General features: G+C 38.4%; 1 pseudogene; it reads right to left on the bottom strand.

Moving 5' to 3' along the window:
• LOC111374902 overlaps positions 1-5,184 on the bottom strand; it is an 11,306-nt pseudogene extending 6,122 nt beyond the window's left edge.
• Positions 5,185-6,064: the final 880 nt, after the last annotated feature.

Below are 6,064 nucleotides of genomic sequence, written 5' to 3'. Positions count from 1 at the left end.
GCATTTTTGATTGTTAGTTTGTCATTTAATCTTCTTTTGTGTGTTATATTTGTGTGTTTAAATATGAAAATTAAAATAATAATAATAATAATAATAAACCATAAAAATAAAATGGGATTTTGTGTGTGTGTGCCTTTTATGTGACGATAATGGCTTTTGCATTAAAGATCAAACTCTATTTTTCATCATATGTACAAGTCTGAGGTTCCATTATCGTTCTCTTTGCCTGTGAAGTTCTGGGTATATGGCTCGTCATTCATTTTTGCACAGCTCACACTGTAGTCCGGTGAGTGAGTCTTGACCGCATGAGTGAGACTTGGGATGGTGTTCTTCTGTGATTGGGGTTATGCGTCCATTTGACTTGATCTGGGACTAGTGTCACCTAATCATATTGTCTTTCCCCACTTTTCTTTTGTTGAACTTATGACTGTCTTCGGGGCCTATTTGACTCGAACAATTAAGCCTGAGGGGTTTCTAACCTGGTGCCCTATGGTCATCTGACTTGGGAGTCACCGGCCCAAAGTTCGTTACCGGGGTCATTTATGTCGCCTAATGGGGATAGCATTGCACTTAAGTTCTTTTGTTTAAAAAAAAATTATGGAATCATACAGTTAGGGGAAGTAAAATTGTGACAATCGTAATATTTAATATAGGTCCTCGTGGAATTGGATTTGACTGTCACTTGGTAAACATACACCTCTGTCTGGTTGTTTTCACTTGTCCTTTCTCACTAATTTAAGGTTTTTGAATCTCACTTGCATGGACTACATGGCACTTTTCACGATGATGTTCTATATACACTTTACTCCATGGGATTTTGAACTATGTGTGGACTTACGATTTGTCTATGTACTGAGTGTCGAGGTTGTGATTTTATGATTATTGTTGGTATAGTTTACATAATTGGTCCAATGCTTCATGTTTCCGATGCTCTGCACTTGTCTTATTTTTGAAAATACACGATTTGGGACTAATTTCGTCATTTCTTGATAATTGTGTTCTTTTTCTCCATATTCAAAATTTTAGTGCTATTTCTGACATTTGAACTTCGCTCGAGTGTCACCCATACTTCACTCGAGCGACAAATGCAGAGTGCTTTTCGCTCGAGTGTCGCCCATGTCTCGCTCGAGCGACAGTGCATTTTTAAAAGTCACCGGTTTCATTTTTCGCGCAATTCTTCTCCATTTTCTCTCATTATTTTACCAATTGCTCCGACTCCTTCACAATTCATACTTCACACTCGTTTCTTACACAATTTCGAAGCCCCTAACATATATTGGCTTCCGGATTTCAAAATTTGCACATCGGTTTGAGGTAATTGTTTTTCTTTTTTTTCTTTCTTTTTTTCCTATTGTGTTTAGTTTTTTTTTTTTTTTTTTTTTGCATTTAGATTGTTTCTTCTTCCCTTGTTATGATCTTCATGCGTTTCTTGTTTGTTATTCTTGTTATTCTTCGCATTTTGCATCACAAATTCCATTACATTGTGTGTTCTTCCATGGTTTAGTAATGGAATTTTCGTGTTTTTTGTCCATGTTCGTGTTGTTCGTTCTTGCATTCCGTTAATCCGTTTGATGTGTGGTTTGTTTCATTTTAAAGCCCTTGCATTCTAGTTTGTGGGACTATGCTTGGATGTGTGCTTGGGTCTCGTATGTTCTTGGAATTGTGTGCCGAAGTGACGCCCGTCATGTGTTCGATGAAAGTCCCCTGTTTTAGTTTGTTTGTTTTCCTTAGTTTGTGTGTTTAATTTTTTCCTCCTCTTCATTCCGTCTTTGTTTCATTCTCGTCACGTGACTTGTTGATTGTTTTTACACATATTTTTGGTGAATATTTCCATCATACTTGATTTGATCTTAGGGTCGTTCACGTTTTTCGATGCCTCTCTTTCATGCCTCATTTGCGTGTGCGGTGTTTCATTTCATATTGCATCGTACCTCGTGCATTCTTCATCTTACTAATTGAGTTCCGTCTCTCCATGTGTCAGATGGCCCGTAAGCGTTCTCGACCTTCTGCGTAGCCAGCTAGTGGTTCGACATCGTATAGTCGTTCCAGATTCATTTCTCCTACAGCTCAGGAGGTCTTCACTTCTCAGTTCTCCTTATGCCCCGTTCTCATGGAGCGTGAAGTAATCCTCGCTGACCTTCCTGTTGATATCATCGCCATTTTTGTTTCCCGGGGTTGGGAGCCCCTTCTTGTTGGTCTTTCACCTCCTCCCCCACTCCTCGTTCAGGAATTCTATGCTAATATTCATGATATAGACGGCTCATCTTTTCGGGTTACTCTTAGAGGTCATTCTTTTAGGGTTACTCCGTCGGCTGTAGCTCATGCTTTAGGTATACCTCAGATTACCCATCCGATTTATCCCTATATTTTACCTGCTTCTATTCCGGCCGATTCTCTTGTTCGATCGACGCTTTTGAACACCCCATCTATCGGGGGGCCTTCGACGATGGCCACGGGGTCTTTACCTACTGATCGTCAGGTGTTGTTGCGCATAGTGTGTACAAACCTGTGGCCGGTTGCCAAACCTCTTCATTACCTATGGTGCGTGCCCGTTTTCTTTATGCTCTTCTTCATGGGAACTCGATCGACTTTCCTAGTTTTGTGTGCCAAAATATTCTGGCTTCATTTCGTACTCCTGGGAGTCGGATCGGGTTGCCTTATGCTTGCTTGATTCATAGGGTTGCTTTGTCGTTGGGTGCTTCCTTTCCAGAGGGTTCGACTTGTCGCATAGGCTGTCCGATAGGACAGCAGACCATTCATCAGAGTCGATCCCATGTACAGTCATCTTCCTCTTCTGCTCATGCTACGGGTCAGGCAGCAGTCGTTGATGTTTTTGATCTTTTGGAGCCCTTCGATCCTATTACTGAGATTCTTACAAAGGGTTCCCGTTATTTCTCCCACCTCGTACGGCTTTTCCTTCGACCTCTACTTCTACTTCTGCTCCTGGGGTGGCTGCTTTGCCCGTTGACCCCATGGTGACGCTTATGGGACAGATGTCTACTTTGGTCGAGCAGCAGGCTCGTATGATGGCAGAGATCATGTAGTTACGTGCTACGTCGGAGCGTCAGTCAGCTGAGCTTTCTTCTTTTTGTCGTGCTCTTGCAGTGTGTCAGCGTCATTTGCGTTGGATTCGTGATAGTATGGAGGAGGACACGGGTGCTGAGAGGGGAGCTGAGTCTTCAGATGCTGGTGGTGCTGCATCGTAGTTAGTTAGTTCATTGTTTTGACCTTTGTCCTTTGTGACAAAAAGGGGGAGTAGATATTTGGATAGATAGATTGATAGATCTTCTATTTTTTGGTAATTGAGTAGATCGATAGATCTTCAATTTTTTGGTAATTGTGTTATACTTCATGACTAGATTAAGTTTTTTTGCTGTTTTGGCAATATTAATGTATGTTTTTGGTGTTTTTGGCTTACATTATTATTGCTTCTTAATCTGGTTAATGACATATGATCGATTTCTTATTTACTGTTTCCATTTCATATGCTTTTACACTTGGTATTTGAGTTTGTGATTTTCAGGAAACAGGTTCAACAAGAGATTGCTACTTTAGTTGAATAGATAGGTTGTTTGGAGTCATGTTTATTTTTGTCCTTGACTGTCATATGTATTTTTGTCACAGAATGTCAAAGGGGGAGTTTGTTAGGAAAATGTGTAATTGACAATCTGTGACCAAAGGACCTATTTGTCAAAATTGTAAAGTCAAGGACTAAATTGTACAGGTCAAATAGTTAGGGACTAAAGTTGCAATTTAGTAAAGGTCATAGCATACGTCTAGGGTAAAGTGGGATGCTTTGAAGATGCAAACGGCGCGTTGATGTCGCTGGAGTTTCGCCCTGACCTTGCTAGAGCCAAAATTGCAAAACTGACCTCGCTGGAGTTTCGCTGGTCTATCACCTAAGCGAAGGTACGTCGCTTGAGTTTCGCCAGGACCTCGCTCGAGCGATATGTTATCTGGCCTTTGGTAATTTTAATGCCTCGCGAATTTTTAACGCCCTATATTACCAAATTCGACGTACTATATAAACAAAACGTCCGATTTTCTAATGTGACCTTTGGCAGACATTAAAACAACAATTCCTCTCAATTTCCAAAGGATCAAGAACCAAAATAAATTCATCTTTTTCATCTTTGATTCTGATGGTTCTTTGAATAAAAACATCAACCCTCACAAAACCAAAACACCCTTTTATATCTCCATATAAACTTCCAGAAGATCATCTGTTTGAAGATCCGGGAAGGAAATTGCTTGAAGAACTGGAGAGCTTGGTGATTTACAGGAGGTAGAAGATATTCAAAGCTGGGATTTTGGCGCAGATCTGCAAAATCCAGGATAGCTGTGGTCGATACAGTAAGGAGGTCAGAATATTGTTAGAATCAATAATGTCTGACGTACTGTAAGTCAATATCTTCTATAGTGGATCTCTACTGGCTTGTGCCCGGAGTTTTTATCCAGTTGGGTTTTCTCCGTCAACATTTTGTTGTGTTTTTACTGCTTTCTGCTATTTATTTTTCAACCAGTAATTCAACTTAGGTAGATAAAGTATGTGAATGAATCTAGGCAATGCATAATTGATGTGACTTGTTGCATCAGTTAATTAATTGTTTTAATTCCACATAAACACCTATTCACCCCCCCCTCTAGGTGTTGGTTGGGTCGAACTATTGCTTTTTCACATAAGAATATAGGTAAGATCTTTCATAGAAAATAAATCATACTAGAATGCGAAGCCCGGTTTTAAGAATAATGGCATCACCAATCTTGATTACTACTCTAGGTGGCTGTAAGCTCCATTAGACAATGAATTGAATTAAAGAGATCATGGCCATCTAGCATTATTCTGGGTTTTTAACATAAAATTTGCTTCAACTATCTCAGACTAGGAAGTTCAAGGAGGAATATGAACTGTGGTGGAGATTTAGATGTAAAATCAACCTACGTAAGAACAGTAGCCTACATTGACTGAGACACTGCATCATGCACATTAATCGCAGCATTATAAGCAGCAATTGGCAAGAGAGAATTTACAGTAAAGGGTGGCGTATTTCGGAGACCCAAGAGCCCTAGTGCCTTTGGCGAACGCCGCGGTATCGCTGTTGTGATCTAGCCATTGTTGGTACAGAGAAAGCAGAAGGTTTTGATTTGAAAAATGCCTGTTGCTTGTGAAAATGTCTGAGAGAGAATGATGATGGCATCAATATGGAGTTTGGGGGCTAGGATTGAAGGGGTTGAAGGCATCCTTTGCGGCTTTCACAATGGGATTGGACCTACCAGATTTTCTATACCTTTATTTCCTTGCTTTCTAATGAGAGTGAAGAAAAATGTGAAAATGTAAACAAGGTTTATTAAATGTTTGATTTATATTAAAATAAGTTTTTTATAGTATATTTTGATAAAAGTTGATAAAATATATAGTTGAAAAATTGTGAGTTACATGAAATATATGGTTGTTAATTGATGACTTTAATTAAATTTTAATTTTTTTAATTAAATCAAACAAGGGCTATATCTATGTTTTGCTCTCGAGAGATTCATGAGAATTTTACTTCTTCATCATTCATATCTATCTATTTACAATTTAAATGCTTTATTTCTCGAAAATGCTTTTTGTGTTGGCTAATAATGAGCGTTGATTAATGATAAGTAATTATTTGCAAGAAATGATAGATCTCGAGTTGGGATGTCGGTACTATTTTTACAAGTATAGTGTGTAGAATAGGTTGCTTGTATTTATTATAGTGGAAAATTTTAGGTACAAAATATTTTCGCATGATTTCTATACGAATAATGTTACGTAGCACAAAAGTGTTAAAAATAACATTATTTATCATCAATGATGTTTGAATTATTGTTCAATGCAATGGCGGTGCCACTCTTGGGCAAGACAACCCAAACATTTTTTTTTTTAATTTGATGAAGTTCTATTCTGCTGTTATGGGAATTTTCTAGATGAAATACATGAGATCTAAAGTGGTAAGGATTGAGATTAAGACAGACAATTAATACATATATATATATATATATATATATATATATATATATAGAGAGAGAGAGAGAGAGA

This window comes from Olea europaea, unplaced genomic scaffold (assembly GCF_002742605.1).
Source record: "Olea europaea var. sylvestris unplaced genomic scaffold, O_europaea_v1 scaffold1307, whole genome shotgun sequence".
NCBI lineage: Eukaryota > Viridiplantae > Streptophyta > Magnoliopsida > Lamiales > Oleaceae > Olea > Olea europaea.
This window is presented reverse-complemented; position numbering and strand designations above follow the sequence as displayed.